General features: G+C 45.0%; 1 pseudogene; it reads left to right on the plus strand.

The window, feature by feature from the left end:
- Positions 1-366: 366 nt before the first annotated feature.
- LOC101419993 (COP9 signalosome complex subunit 2-like) lies at positions 367-12763 on the plus strand (annotated as a pseudogene).
- The last annotated feature ends 3594 nt before the right edge of the window (positions 12764-16357 follow it).

Genomic DNA, 16357 nt, shown 5'->3' on the forward strand with positions numbered 1-16357 from the left:
CTGACAACAACAGAAACAAACAAAAAAGAAAGCGCAGAAAATAGACACAGAGAACAGACAACCGGGACGGGGGGTGGGAGGGGTGGAGAGAAATAAATAAATAAATAAATCTTTAAAAAAAAATCCTTAATGGAAGATTATTAATATTACTATATGGTACTGTCCATAGTTTGCTTTAGTTATATTTTTCACGATAGTAACATATTGTAACATTAACACACACTTGTTCTGTTTCAAAGAAAAACAGTCATATATGCGATATTACCCATACTCATTTCACATGAAGTTTCACTATGCTATACAGTCCCATGTTACATTTTTCAGCTTTCCTTCTAATAATATACACGACCTGTCTTCCCAGCCAAGATGTCTGCCATAGAGGATGATTTCATGTGCAATGATGAGAAGGACTACAACCTGAAAGCACTTAGGAACACTTTTTGTATAAATCAAGCAAACATTGATTGAGCATTTTCTATATCCCTGGCTCTGGGGATACCAAGGAATGTTCTGAAGACAGTAACTCTGAACCAAATGAGGATTTGGAAAATCAGTTCTATAATTACAAAGCATTGAGAGAAGATGACTCCATAGCAGTATTAAGTAGCTTCCAAAAGGTTTTGGAACTTGAAGTTGAAAAGGAGGATGGGGATTTAAAGCACTGAAACAAGTGATTAAGTTAACAAGCTTTCCAGAAATGATGAACAGATATAAACAGTTATTGACCTATATCCGGAGTGCAATCACAAGAAATTATTTTGAAAAATCTTATTAATTCTATTCTTGATTGTATCTCTACTTCTAAACAGATGGATTTACTGCAGGAGTACTGGAAGTTCAAAGACGCTAAGAATGATAGACTGTGGTTTAAGATAAGCGCACAGCTTGGGAAATTGTATTTAGAATGAGAGGAATACAGAAAACTTAAAAAAATTACGCCAATTACATCAGTCCTGCCAGACTGAAGATGGAGAAGATGACCCGAAAAAAGGCCACAGTTATTAGAAATAACTGCTTTGAAAATTCAAATGGGGGAGGCGGATGTGGCTCAGGTGATTGGGTTCCCATCTCCCATATGGGAGGTCCTGGTTTTGATTCCTGGGGCCTCCTGGTGAAGGCAAGCTGGCCGCACTGCCGTGGAGAGCTTGATGGCAGACAGTGAATGCAAACAACAAGGGGGAGAGAATAAATAAAATAAATCTTTTTTTAAAAAGATTTATTTTATTTATTTTTCTCTCCTCCCCCCCCATGTCTGCTCTCTTGTGTTCATTTGCTGTGTGTTTTCCTGTGTCCCCTTGCATTCTTGGTGGCGGCGGAAATCTGTGTCTCTTTTTTTTGTTGTGTCATCTTGCTGCGTCAGCTCTATGTGTGTGCCGGTGTGCAGCACCACTCCTGGGCGGGCTTTGCTTTTTTCTCACGGGGCGGTTGGGGTGCACTCCTTGCATGTGGGGCTCCCCTATGCAGGGGACACCCCTGTGTGGCATGGCACTCCTTGCACATGATAGCACTGTGTGTGGGCCAGTTCGCCATACAGGCCAGGAGGCCCTGGGTTCGAATCCTAGATCTCCTATATGGTAGGTGGACACTCTATCAGTTGGGCCACGCCTGCTTCCCTGAAATTAATCTTAAAAAAAAAAAAAGGAAATTCAAATGTACACAGCACAGAAAACTGACAAAAAACTTAAAGCAAGAAAGAAGATATGGCAAGTAATAAGGCCCCCGCCTACCAGATGGGAGGACCTGGGTTCGATCCCTGGGGCCTCCTGGTGAAAAGAACAAGAGAAAGCTTGCTTGCACGGTGAGCCAAGTGCCTATGTGGCGAGCTGAGTGCCTGCGTGGCGAGGCTAGTGCCCGCGTGAGTGCCTGCGTGGTGAACTGAGTGCCCACGTGAATGCCCATGTAGTGAGCCAGTGCCTGCGCAATGAGCCGAGTGCCAGCGCAGAAGCTGAGTGCCCGTGCAAGTGAGTCACACAGCAACGTGATGATGCAACAAAAGAGAGATGAAGCGGAGAGTCAAGGTGAAGCATAGCAGACACCAGAAACTGAGGTGATGCAATTGACAGGGAACCTCTCTCCACATCAGAGTTCCCCAGGATCGAATCCCAGTGAATTCTAGAGGAGAAAGACGAGAAGTCAAAAAGAGAAATAGATACAGAAGATCACAGAGTGAACGGACACAGCAAAATCAGCAGGGTGGGAGTGGGGGAGGGGAAGAAAAAGAAAAATAAAGCATTCTATGAATAGTCACTTCACATAAAGTCTGCCATCCCTCATCCACTGATCGTGGGAGTCATCAGAGAATGTGGTGGTAAAATGCACTTGAGAGAAGGTGAATTTGAAAAGGCACACACTGATTTCTTTTGAAGAGTTCAAGAATTGTGATGCATCAGGGAGTCCCAGATGAACCACTTGCTTAAAATATTTGGTCTTAGCAAATATGCTAATGAAATTGGGAATAAATCCATTTGACTCACAGAAGGCTAACTCGTATAAAAATGATCTGGAAATTCTAGCCATGGCGAATTTAATAAGTGCTTATCGGAATAATGACATCACTGAATGTGAAAAGATTCTGAAAATAAATCACTGCAACACCAGAGATGAGCCTTTCGTAAGGGAACATGGCGAAGAGCTTTTATGAAACATCAGAATACAAATGCTCATAAAATTAATTAAGCCTTACACAAGAATACATATTCCTTTTATTTCTTTAAAGATGTGTCTGCTGCTTATGTGCTTGTCATCTTTTTTTTCTTTAAGGAGGTACCAGGAAACGAACCCAGGACCTCTCATGTGGAAGGCAGGCACCTAATGGCTTGAGCCACCTTCATTCCCCCTTGTACTTCTAAGGAGTTAAACACAGATGTAGCTGATGGGGAGAGCTTGCTGGTACAGTCATATTGGATAACACTATTCATGGAGGAACTGATCAAGTCAACCAACTCCTTGAACTGGATCATCAGAAGAGGGGTGGTGCATGCTATATTGCACTAGATAAATGGACCAACCAACTAAATTCTCTCAACCAGGCTGTAGTCATAAACTGGCTTAACAGAGAACAAGCTTTTACAGATGTTCTTAAGGCAACAGTGCAGAGATATAATCTTCAAAAGAACTGGAAATGGAAAAACTACTGTTGGTTGATGTGTCCTGAAAATTATTGGAGTTATTGCAGAGGTGCTTTTTTGATCAACTGGTTTGTGTTTTCCTGCTGCATTTATTTCCAGAAGAAAACCAAATGCCATGGGATTTATGCTATAGTGACATCTTGCCCTAAACATACAGCATCACAGTAATTTGTCAGGGCAACATGACCAGAGAGGAGATTTTTGTCATGATTTTAAATATACCAACATGCTACTGTTGGCTAAATTTAAACATATTTTACCCACAGAAATTCTCTCACAAACGACCTGCAATAATTTGAAATGCATACCCTTTTGAACACTTCCTTTTCTCATGTATAAGCTAAAATGTTTGCTGCATTTTGCAAAGTGTCAATTCTCTAAAAAGGTGTCAATATATTTTTGTACATGCAGTGTAGTAAAGGCTTGGCTGAAACCCCATAATTATAGTGGCATGCTGCCACTTAGGTTTCAAGCAGCAAAATAAACAGTGCAGCTGAGAAATTGTAAAAAAAAAAATACACGATCTTTGACTTTCCCTTTCAACCACTGTCATACCCATATAATAGCACTGCTAGTTATAAATACTATGATGTGTTTTTCACCATGTCTATTCATTTCCAAAGATTTATGAACAGTGTTTTTACCAATTCTGCACAGATTAAATCTCCACTTCTCATTCTATTTTCTGGTGACCTGTATTCTAGTTGGGAGTACTTTTTTTATTTTCTGAGGCTGCGTAGAGAGACAGGAGGATGCTGGCAGGGTGGAGATGGAGCTGGGATGAGACGGGAGGATGCACTGGCCCCCAACCCCTGGGGTTTGCTGTGAGGAGCCGCCACTTTGGCTTGCAACTGAGGCTCGATCTACTAAACTACAGGTGTGTGAATTCTTAGGCTGAGGTTTCTGAATTTTCACTCCCTTCTTCCCCTATGGGAGCAAGGAAATCTCCAGGAAGACAGAAAGGAGGGGACTTCAGTGGGGCCTGTTATCACTTGGGGAAACTGGGAGAACTATTTGGCTTTATTCATAAATAAGAAAATTCTCAAGCACAGACTTTGCTATTATTGCCAAATAGGGTTATACCTATGGTTTTTGTGTTTATTGGTTGTATTCAAAGTTTGGGTTGATTAAAAGTAGAGATGCAGGACATTGTATATCCTGCCATAACCCACTGGGTGGACTGGGGGAGAGTATGAACTACAACATAAACGATGGTCCACGTGGTGTGGCCGTGCTCCAGCGTGTGTTCACCAAATGTGATGAACGTGCCTCACTGATGAAAGGGGATGTCGATATGGGAGGAACAGGGGGTGGGGGGGTGGATATATGGGAACCTCTTATGTTTTTTAATGTAACATTTTGTCTGATCTATTTATCTTAAAAAAAAAACAATAATAAAAAAAGAGTTAAAAAAAAAGCAAACACCTAGGAAGTGGATGTGGCTCAAGCAGTTTAGCACCTGCTTCTGACATGGGAGGTTCTGGGTTTGGTCTCTGGGGCCTCCTAAAAAAAACCCCAAAAACAAATAACAAGCAAACAAACAAACAAAAATCAACTCAGGGGAGCTGATGTGGCTCAGTGGTTGAGCGCTGGCTTCCCACATTCCCACATATGAGGTCCCTGGTTCAATCCTTGGCCCCAGGACCTCAAAAAAAAAAAAAAAAGGTAAACATCTAAAATATACCATTATCTTAGTAACTGTTTTGGCATTTCTCCATTTTGAAATATACCCACAGCCTGGAAATGGAGGAAGTCTAGTCCTTTCTCAACCTTGAAGGGCTCTGCCTGCACACTCAGGTTATAGACAGAAAATGAAATCAGCTATGACAGTCGTGGAAAAATCACTCATGGTTCTGTTTTGCAGCAGTGTGAAAATTGCACTTCCTGCTTTAAATTAGACACTAAAGACAAAGGAAAAACAAAAAACCCATGAATGATAGCCCAATTAACAAATAAGCAAAGGACTTGAATAGACATTTCTCCAAGGAATATATAAAATGACCAAAAAGTGCTTGAAAAGATGCTCAATAGCGTTAGCATTGAGGAAATGCAAGTCAAAACCACAATGAGATACCACTGCACATTTTAGGATGGCTAAAATAAAAAAGACAGGCAATATTAAGTGTCTTTGGGGAAGGGGACTTGGCTCAATGGATAGAGCGTCCACCTACCACATGGGAGGTCCAAGGTTCAAACCCCGGGCCTCCTTGACCCATGTGGAGCTGGCCCACGTGGAGTGCTGATGTGCGCAAGGAGTGCCGTGCCACGCAGGGGTGTCCCCCACATAGGGGAGCCACGTGCACAAGGAGTGCGCCCCGTAAGGAGAGCCGCCCAGCTCGAAAGAAAGTGCAGCCTGCCCAGGAATGGTGCCGCACAAATGGAGAGCTGAAGCAGCAAGATGATGCAACAAAAAGAGACACAGATTCCCAGTGCCACTGACAAGAATAGAAGCAGACACAGAAGAACACACAGCGAATGGACACAGAGAACAGACAACTGGGGCGGAGGTGGGGTGGGGTGGGGGAAGGGGAGAAAAATAAATAAAATCTAAAAAAAAAAAGTGTCTTTGGACAGCCAACATCTCCCAGAACTCATCAAGAACCTTCATTCGACTTTTATTGCAGCCCCTGGTTGCAGCCTGCCTGCGGAACCTGCACTTGTGCATCCCCACTACTGAGTGGGGACACTTACAAAATCACATACTATTGACAGATAGCTCTTGTTGATTCTGTTTCCCTAGAGAACCCTAATACAACTCTTTGCCCTCTTGGTGGGCCAATATAAACAGACACTCACTCAAGAAGACACACAGAACAGGAGAGAACGTTACCATGTGACAGAAAGGAGAAGGCTCAAACAGCTAAGGCCCCAGGGAGAGATGAGCCATTTGCCTGATAGTTTGCAGCTGAAGAGAACAGAGCAGCTCAGTGGCTGGGAAGACCTGGAAAGAAACAAGTCCTATGCCAGAGACTGCTAGAGGAAGCCTTAAGAGACCAGGCAGAGATCCGCAACCAATTTGCTTGAACACATGGCAACTGACACTTCGGTGAGAAAGCAACTGTGAGTTGGACTTTTTAGGGCCTTATAATTGTAAGCTTCTACCCCAAATAAATGCTCTTTATAAAAGCCAATAGATTTCTGGTACTTTACATCAGCACCCCTTTGGCTGACTAATACGCTAGCTATATATCCCAAAGAATTGAAAACATACTTTCTCACAAAAACTTGTGCACAAGTGCTCATAGCAGCATTATTCATAATAGCCCAATAATGTAAGGGCTATATCAACTGATGAACAGATAAATAAAATGTAGTATATCCATACAATGTAATATTATTTGGCAATAAAAAAGATTGAAGTACTGATACAACTATAAAGTGGAAAAACCTTGAAAACATTATGCTAATTGAAAGAAGGCCATACAAAGACTATATGATTCCTTTTATTATTTTTTTATTTTTTAAGATTTATTCTTAATTTATTTCTCTTCCCTTCCTGCCCCCTCAGTTGTCTGCTTTCTGTGTCTGTTTGCTGTGTGTTCTTCTGTGTCCGCTTGTATTCTCGTCAGTGGTCCCAGGAATCTCTGTCTCTTTTTGTTGCATCATCTTGCTACGTCAGCTCTCCGTGTGTGTGGTGCCATTCCTGGGCAGGCTGCACTGTTTGCATGCAGGGCGGCTCTCCTTACGGGGCGCACTCCTTGCGTGTGGGGCTCCGCTAAGTGGGGGACACCCCTGCGTGGCAGGGCACTCCTTGCGTGCATCAGCACTGTGCATGGCCCAGCTCATCACACGGGTCAGGAGGCCCTGGGTTTGAACCTTGGGCCTCCCATGTGGTTGGCAGATGCCCTATCCGTTGGGCCAAATCCACTTCCCTATATGATTCCTTTTATATGAAATGTCCAGAATAGTCAAATTTATAGAAACAGAAAGTAATTTATTGGTTGCCAGGGACAGGGGGCAGGGGAGAATGGAGAATGACTGCTAGGAGGAACTAGCAGTTTCTTTTTGGAGTGAAGAAATATTCTAAAATTAGATAGTGGTGATATTTGTACAATTCTGAGAATATACTTAAAACAACTGAATTGCATCTTTTTAACAATTAATTTTATGGGATGTAAATCATATCTCAATAGAGCTGTAAAAAATAATATATATATAAAACTAGATGTTTCTTCTTGACAGCTCCATATTTTAAAAAAATACTAGCACGGATTTCTCCCAAGGGGACATTTGGCAATGTCTGGAGACATGTTTGGTTTTCGCAGTTGAGGGGTGGTGTACTGATGTCTAGAGAGTAGAGGCCAGGGATGCTGCTACACATCCTACGATGCCCAGAACATCCCCCTAGAACAATGAATTACTCTGCCTAAAATGTCAATAGTGCTGACGTTTGCCTTAGATCAAGCTGGATCAGGAAAGAGCAGGGTACTGGTGCATCCTGTCTCTCCCAGCACCCAAAGGGCCCTTGATGCAATGGCATCCTCTGTGAGGAGGGCAGTTACAGGTAAGGATGTGTGCCAAGGTCACCAAGTGTCCTTGGGAGAAACTTCTGTCTAGACCTGGTTCCTTGAACAGTCGTGTTTCCCTGAGTAATCTGTCTCTGTTTTATCTCATAGAGGCTGTGAACCCTAAAACTGACCAGACTTCCCTTTTTTAAAATTTTAATAATTCTTTTTATTTTTTAAAAAGATACTTAGATTATACAAATGTCACATAGAAAATATAGGGGATTCCCATATGCCCTGCTCCCCACACCTCCCACATTTCCCCAAATTAACATCCTTCATTAGTGAGGTACATTCATTGCAATTGATGAACACAATTTGGAGCATTGCCACTAAGTGTGGATTAAAGTTTACATTATGGTTTACACTCTCACCAACACAATTTGTAGGTTATTACAAGATTTATAATGGTCTGTATCTGTCGTTGGAATGTCATTCGGGACAATTCCCAAGTCTCAAAAATGCCCCTGTATTATTCCTCTTTTTCCCTCTCCCTGCCCTCAGAACCTCCAGCGGCCACTGCCACCACATCAATGACATGATTTCTTCCATTGCTAGAATCACAATAAGTTTATAGTAGAACACCAGCAAGTCTACTCCAGTCCATAGTTCATTCCCCAATTCTGAGGATTCTGGGATGGTGATGGCCCCTCCACCTCCAAATGAGAGGGGTCTGCAATCTATTAGGACCTATGGATGGGACTCTCTTGTTTGCACTCATAGACTCCCTCAGTTCCTTGATGTGGTAGTTGTCCATCATCACCTCTGTGTTAGTTGTCCTGGGTGAGACCCATGAACTGCAGAGTAGGTGCTGCAACTCCATGAGATTCAGGGCCCAGCTGGCACATGGACAGCCCAAAGATTTAAGTCTCTTGGATGTACACCCACCAGCTATAGTATGAATTATAGGCTCAGATAGATGGATAGAAGTGCCATCAGTAGGAAAACCACAACTAAGTCCTACTCTGGCACTCTGGGGAGCAAAAATTCCAAAGTAGGGCTCACTGGCAAGGCACCAAACTCCTGAGCTATCTGCCCTGACTATAGTGTCTGGATGTCTCTAGAGCTCTCAGTAGCCCTGCTGTTTGGCAGTCAAAGAGATCCTGCTGGGATGTGCATAAGCATGAGATGAGCTCTGGAATGAGCTCCTGACTCACTTTGAAGTCTCTTAGCCATATAAACTCATTTATCTTTACCTTTTCCCCCTTTTGGCCAAGGTCTTTTTCCAGTTGCTAGTTGGTGCTTGTTAGTAATCCCTCGGTGCCAGGGAGCCTCATCCCTGGGAGTCATGTCCCATGCTGGGAGGAAGGTAATGCATTTATATGTTGAGTTAGGCTTAGAGAGAGACCACATTCGAGCAAAAAGGAGGCTCTCAGGTGGCAACTCTTTGGCACCCTACAACACTAGGCTATGTTTCCATTTCAAGAATGGAAGGTTCATAAGCATAGCCATCAGAATTGCCTTTTTAGGTTGGCTATTAAACAGTTTTGGGCCAAACTTGTGGCCCCCCCCTAGGAAAGGTCCTAATATTTGACATTTTTTTAGAGTCATTCCCGGCTCCACTTTATATCCTTACCTTTATTTTCCTTCTTCCTTTGTTCCTGCTCTATAATTTTTGTCATCCTATGATGTTCTATGTGTCCTTGTAAGCTATGTATTCTATCCAACAATGCACGGAATAAATAAACGTAAATGGTGAGCCTCTCGTTAGCTCTGGGGATGGGGGTGGGAGGTAGGAGGAGGCAGATACCCAGGCACAGTCATGGTGGTCTCACAGAGGCCAGTGAGGACGTGGGCAGAGAATAGAGTGCACTCTCTCCTGCTCCAGGAGCCTGGCTAGGTGGTGAGGAGGCAGGGGGTGAGGAAGGAGGGGATTTCTAGAGAAGGTCTGCTGTTCCTTGGGGGCTGCATGGGACATGCTGTCCTCTTACTGATGGAAGGAGCTGGGCCTTCTGAGGACAAGTAACAGGTGTGGGGAAAGGGCTGGTAGGAGAAGGGGCCCAAGATGGGCAGAATTGGATGACATATTAGAGAGCAATGTCCTGACTGGGCACTTGGCTTCCAGGTTTCAAGTCTCAGTTCCACCCTTGCTGACCAAAAGACTTTGCAACTACATGACTCTTTAATGTCTCTGTCACTAAAACAGGGCAGTAATACCTGCTGGACCTCTCAGGTTGAAGTGAGGACCAAATGAGATAATGGAGTAAAATTGTTGAATTGCACTGTTCATTGCTAGGTTGCAAATTTTTTTCTTCTTTTAAATGTTTAGGGACAAAAGTAATTGTGAAAAGTTATTGTGGCCATGATTACTGTTGAGCTGCGCAGGGATGTTCTCATTTGGAGCAGGTTAATTACCGCCGGCAGAGACCCTTGGGGTTGCGGAGCTGGGGACCGACCTGAAGGAAGCAGGGAGACTTGGCTGGCTCTGAGGAGTTAATTAAAACTTCCGTGGCATCCATGGGGAGAAAGTATTTGTTCATTATTAAGTTACATCTGGGTGGATGCAAATTACTGCCTTAGACTTTCGGAGAAACAAGGATCTCCAGGGGTCAGAGAGGACAGTCCCCTGCCCCAACTTCTCTCTCTCGGGAGCTCTTGGTACCTGTGAGTTCTTTGCTCACCCATTATCCCTGAAAAAGAAAAGCTTGGCCCAGGAGAGTCAAGAAGTTCTGGGGTTCAGGTTAATGGCTTTCCCAGACATAAGATTATGTCTTTTCTCCTTATTTCTAGGGAAGACATCACCGCAGCCCTAGTTTCTTGGTTCTAATTGCAATGTCTTCAGCTGTAACTTGAGACCAGTGTCATTGTCTAACTTTTGTGGGGTGTCCTACAGCCACTGGTTCCTTTTCTCACATCTTCACATTATCCTTCAGTTCATTCTCTCTCTCCTTGGCTTTCCTCTGGTCCCTTCATCAACACACATCCCAGATACTGCAACTATTTTCTATTTTCACATGTATAAAAATGATTTTCTGAGAAAGGCCATAGGATGTAAACAAGAAAGCTCTCTCCTTGTCCTCTAGGCTGGGAGAGGAGGGCCCCTAAGCCTTCTTTCCCCGTAAAGTAGTAATTTTCAAGGTGTTTTTTCCTCCAGTGCTATACTTTCTTTGATCTTGGTATCTTTTGGATAGCTTTTATGGCTTTGAAATTTTGTCTTCCCAGTCCATGGTGAAAATAGAAACAGCAAACTCACCTCTGGGTCCTGATTCAGGACTGTGAACCAAGTCAGGAAGTATGCAGCAATGCTTATTTTTTATTATATGCCCAACGTTGTGCTCAGGATGCTAAGTGCTTTCCATTCTTTTTTTTTTTTCTTTAAAGATTTATTTATTTATTTAATTCCCCCCCTCCCCTGGTTGTCTGTTCTCTGTGTTTATTTGCTGCGTCTTGTTTCTTTGTCCGCTTCTGTTGTCATCAGCGGCACGGGAAGTGTGGGCGGCGCCATTCCTGGGCAGGCTGCACTTCCTTTCGCGCTGGGCGGCTCTCCTTATGGGGTGCACTCCTTGGGCATGGGGCTGCCCTACGTGGGGGACATCCCTGCGTGGCAGGGCACTCCTTGAGCACATCAGCACTGCGTATGGGCCAGCTCCACACGGGTTAAGGAGGCCCGGGGTTTGAACCGCAGACCTCCCATGTGGTAGACGGACACCCTAACCACTGGGCCAAGTCCGTTTCCCTCCATTCTTTATGTTGCTGAGTTCTAGTGACAACTCTGTGAGGTGGGTATTGTGCTTGTTTTACACATGAGAAAACAGTCATGAGAGGTTAAATAATGTGCTTGTGGTCACACAACTTGCAGGTGCCGGAGTCAGGAGCCTAACCTAGAAAGTGATCAGTGGCAGGCATTGGAGGCGGAGAGGGGGCAGAGGCTTGGGTTTGAAACCTGGCTCTGTCACTGAGTAGTGGGACCTTGGACAAGTCACAGAACCTCTCCTGGCCTCAGTTTTCTCATCATAAGGTAGCATAATGCTGGCCTCACAAGAAGGTGATGGGACTTAACTAATGTGACTGCCCAGCCTAGCTCCAGACTCAGAGCAGATGCTGGGTGAAAGCTCACTATCACAGAGGTACATTGGTGTGGGAGGCTGCCTCCTGGTATTCTTGCATTCAAGTACCCCCTCCCCTTGAATAAAAGGAGACAGCAGGTCCTTGTCATATGGGTGTCCCCACAGGGCCTCTCATTTCCTCTGAGTGGGAGAGGGAGGGAGTACAATAGACTGAGTGAGGGGGAAGTCACAGTCTTTCTGTAATCTGAAAATTTGGGGGCTGAATGGGTACTCACTTTTCTCTAAGAGTATACAGCAAAAATGATGGGATGTAACCTTTGAGATTAGGTTACAAGAAGACTGTGACTTCCATCTTGTGCCCTCTCTCCCGTTCTCCCCCTTGCTCACTCCCTTGGAGCTGTGAACTGCCCTTTGGAGGTGCCCGCATGACAAGGAACTGGTATCTCCAGTCGGCAAGGACCTGCCGGCCACCAATAGCCCTGCAAGCGAGCTGGGGGCCATCATTCCTGGGCAGTCTTGAGATCAGGGCAGCCTGGCAGGCGTCTCCATCACAGTCTTGTGAGCGCCAAAGGCACCCAGCCATGCGCTGGATCCCTGACCCACAACTATCGTGAAATAACAAATGCTTGTTGTTGTAAGTCACCAAGTTTTGAGATAATGCAGCATGGAAGGCCATGCGGAGTGGTTTGCTTTCTCTCCGGGAACCAGGTCAAACTTCTCGAAAGAGGTGCATCTCTGCTGGCCTGGAAGGCTGGCAGGGTGTCAGCTGGAAGAGAAGGCGGAGAATTGTTCTCAGGCAGGAGGACAGCAAACAGGTGTGTTCCAGGAATGCTGAGATCTGGTTTGGTGGGAATCACCTCACCCACAAGGGCACCTGGATGGAAATGTCAACTCTGGGGTGAGAGCGTCTGTCTTCACAGGGCCTGTGGCCTCTGTCCTGGGCTGTCTCTCACCCTCAGGAGCTCTGGCATTGAGGCCATTGTCACTGAGGGTACCCTCCTCGGGGGCCTAGGGAAGGTCTGCCCCTCGTTTCTGGCCGTGTCTTCCCCTTTCCTGTCAGTGCCTCCCCTTGCACCACTGCTGCCCCTCCTCTCCAGGCTCCATGGAGCGACCCAGATACTGAGCGGTGCTGCTGGGCCAGGAGCACCGGTGAGGCCTCCATTAGACTCCTTGATTTAGGGGAAGAGGGGGCTTGGGGCTTGATGCCCTGTAGGCTCCATGGCCCTCCGGGCCTTGCACACTGGACTTGAGGGAAGAATGCCCTGGGGCTCTGGCACACACCGAAGCACCCTTAGACCCTTTTATCACCGATGGCTCCTTCCTTCCCCTAAACTCTTTGATCCCTGTCTCTCACTTAAAGGCTCTGCAAAGGGACAGGTGCTGATTTGGGAAGTTCCTGTTACTGGCAGGGATTATCTGGGGCTTTCTTGGCTACTGTTCCTAAGGGAAGGACTGTCCCTGCACATGCAATACATACACACACATGTCTACAACACATGTGCACACACAGAAGACACACAAGCACGCACAGAGTCATGGTAGATGGCTAGTTGGAAGAGGCCCAGAGAGGGCATTAGACCAGGAGCCTGGAGACATGGGTTCCAGTGCTGGCTCTGACCCGTGGTGCCCGGGGCTCTGACTGGATAAATTATGCTCCTTCACTTTTGTTTCCTGTTCTATAACATGATGGAATTAGAGCCTGTGTCTCCAAGACATCCCCTTTCTGTGATCTACCTACAGACACATTCTAAAGACGTGGTGTGGGTGTGGGTGTGGGCGTACAGTGTTTCGTTACACTGACCTTGCAGGCTATGTAACCTCGGACAAGGTACTTTCTCTCACCCCGGTTTCCTTATCCATAGAGTTAAAAAAAAAAAAAGAGTTATTTATTTATTTCTCTCCCCTTCCCTCCCCCACCCTGGTTGTCTGTTCTCTGTGTCTATTTGCTGCATCTTCTTCTTTGTCCGCTTCTGTTGTTGTCAGCGGCATGGGAATCTGTGTCTCTTTTTGTTGCATCATCTTGCTATGTCAGCTCTCTGTGTATGCGGCGCCATTCCTGGGCAGGCTGCACTTTCTTTTGCCCTGGACGGCTCTCCTTATGGGGCGCACTGCTTGCGCGTGGGGCTCCCCTACGCAAGGGAAACCCCCTTGTGGCACGGCACTCCTTGTGCGCATCAGCACTGCACATGGGCCAGCTCCACACGGGTCAAGGAGGCCCGGGGTTTGAACCACGGACCTCCCATGTGGTGGACGGACGCCCTAACCACTGGGCCAAGTCCGCTTCCTGTCATCCATAGAATTTAATTAATTTTACATGCCTCATTGTGTCAGGCTTAAGCAAGGTGATTTATCAAACAGTGCCATGCTTTCTAAATAATACTTCTGATTATTGGTCCCAGTTCTGTCTTTAATTCACTTGCATAATTTATTTAGCTTTTCTAGATCCCAGATTCTTCATCTGTGGACTGAAGAGTTTGGACCGGTAGAAGATCTTCAAGGCACCTTCCTTTTATCATCTCAGGCTTCAGGGAGTGTGTGAAGCCCACACTGAACGTGGCGACTTCAATACCCACCACACAGGGGTGGTGTGACCCCATTTCGAACCAACTCCAGAATTGTGCTGCTCCTTAGGAAAACCTATCATTTTTGATCTATTGATCAGATTCCTCCCCTTCTTGTTTTTATTTGTAACTTATTTTAATGGGAAGCTACAGAAACGTTCAGTGTTACAAAGCTGGAAACAACTGATGTGCCCATTGCTCCAGGTTCTGCTCGTAGTGAACTTATTTCTGTGAAGCATATGTCATTTTTTTCACTGACGGTTGGAAATATTCGCTATCGACCAAATTGCAAAATTAAACTGTTGATAAAAGCATTTGCAAACGGGAAACGGACTTTGGCCCAGTGGTTAGGGCGTCCGTCTACCATATGGGAGGTCTGCGGTTCAAACCCCGGGCCTCCTTGATCCGTGTGGAGCTGGCCATGCGCAGCGCTCATGCGCGCAAGGAGTGCTGTGCCACGCAAGGGTGTCCCCCGCGTGGGGGAGCCCCACGCGCAAGGAGTGCGCCCGTGAGGAAAAGCCGCCCAGCGTGAAAAGAAAGAGCAGCCTGCCCAGGAATGGCGCCGCCCACACTTCCCGTGCCGCTGACAACAGAAGCGGACAAAGAAACAAGACGCAGAAAATAGACACCAAGAACAGACAACCAGGGGAGGGGGGGGGAATTAAATAAATAAATAAATCTTTTAAAAAAAAAAAAAAAAAAAGCATTTGCAAAGACTTAAAGTGGGCATAATTGGTTTAAAATAAACTATACATTTAAAAATACTAAAATAAGTTAAAACAAATTCCATCTTTTTGTTATATATTATTTTTTTCCAATTGCATCAATAGAGCTAAAAAAAAAAAAATCCTCACACATAAAACGGAAAGAACATAATGAACTCCCCAAATCCATTTCTCTCCAGAGACTCTCATTGTTAATATTTTGGTTTCTCTTTCTCTATCATTTATCTATCAGTCTATCTGAATATATAATTTTATGTTGTGAATTTACTTTTTTTAACTTTGCTTTTATTGCATTATCATATTGTGAACATCATTTCATGTCAACAGATAAACTTAAAATATTAAAACATTTTATTTTAGAATAATTTTAGGTTAACAGAAAAAATTGCAAAGATAGTATATGGAGTTCCTATATACTCCATACTTGGTTTCCCCCATTAATAACATCTTAAATTATTAGGGTGCATTTACCACAATTAGTGAACCGATTTTGATACATTATTAACTAATATCCATAATTACTCAGATTTCCTTAGTTTTTATCCAATGTCTTTTTTTTTCTCCCTGGATACCACATTAGTTGGACTTTAAGTCACAGCTCCTTAGTTTCTCACACTTTCCTTATTTTGAGGAGTACTGGCCATGCATTTGGTAGGATGCCCTCTTTTGGGATTTGCCCGATGTTTTCTTTTCCATGATTAGAGTAGGGTTATAGGTTTTTGGGAGGAAGGCCACAGAGGGGACATGCCTATGCATTCGTTTCCTAGGACTGCCATAATAAACTCCCGTGGACTAGATGGCCTACCACAACAGAGATTTATTCTCTCACGGTCCTAGAGGCCAGAAATCTGAAGTCAAGATGCCAGTGGAGTTGGTTCCTTCTGGAGGCTCTACAGGAGAAGCCGCTCTATACCTCTTTCCCAGCTTCAGGCTGCTGCCAGCAATCCTTGGTGCTCCATGGCTCGCAGCAATGTCATTCCCGGCTCTGCCTCTGCTGTCACATGGTGTCCCCCATGTGCCTCTGTGTCTTCCTGTGGTGTTCTCCTCCTCATCTGTGTCCAAATTTCCTTCTTCTTATAAGGACACCGGTCATTGGATTATGGCCCACTTGCATCCAGTATGCAACTGGATTAACTAATTACACCTGCAAAGATCCTATTTCCAAATAAGGCGACATTCTGAGGTTCTGGGTGGACATGAATTTTGGGGGGACACTATTCAACCCACAATGTGACCTTCTCATCTTATAATATCAAGAGTGCGCTCAATTGATAGAGCATCTGCCTACATTATGGAGGGTCCAGGGTTCGATCTCCAGGGCCTCCTGACCTGTGTGGTGAGAGGGCCTATGTGCGGTGCTGTCCCGTGCAAGGAGTGCTGTGCTATTCAGGGGTGCTCCTGCGTTGGGGAGCCCCATGTGCAAAGAGAGCG

Source organism: Dasypus novemcinctus, chromosome 12 (genome assembly GCF_030445035.2).
Source record: "Dasypus novemcinctus isolate mDasNov1 chromosome 12, mDasNov1.1.hap2, whole genome shotgun sequence".
Lineage (NCBI taxonomy): Eukaryota > Metazoa > Chordata > Mammalia > Cingulata > Dasypodidae > Dasypus > Dasypus novemcinctus.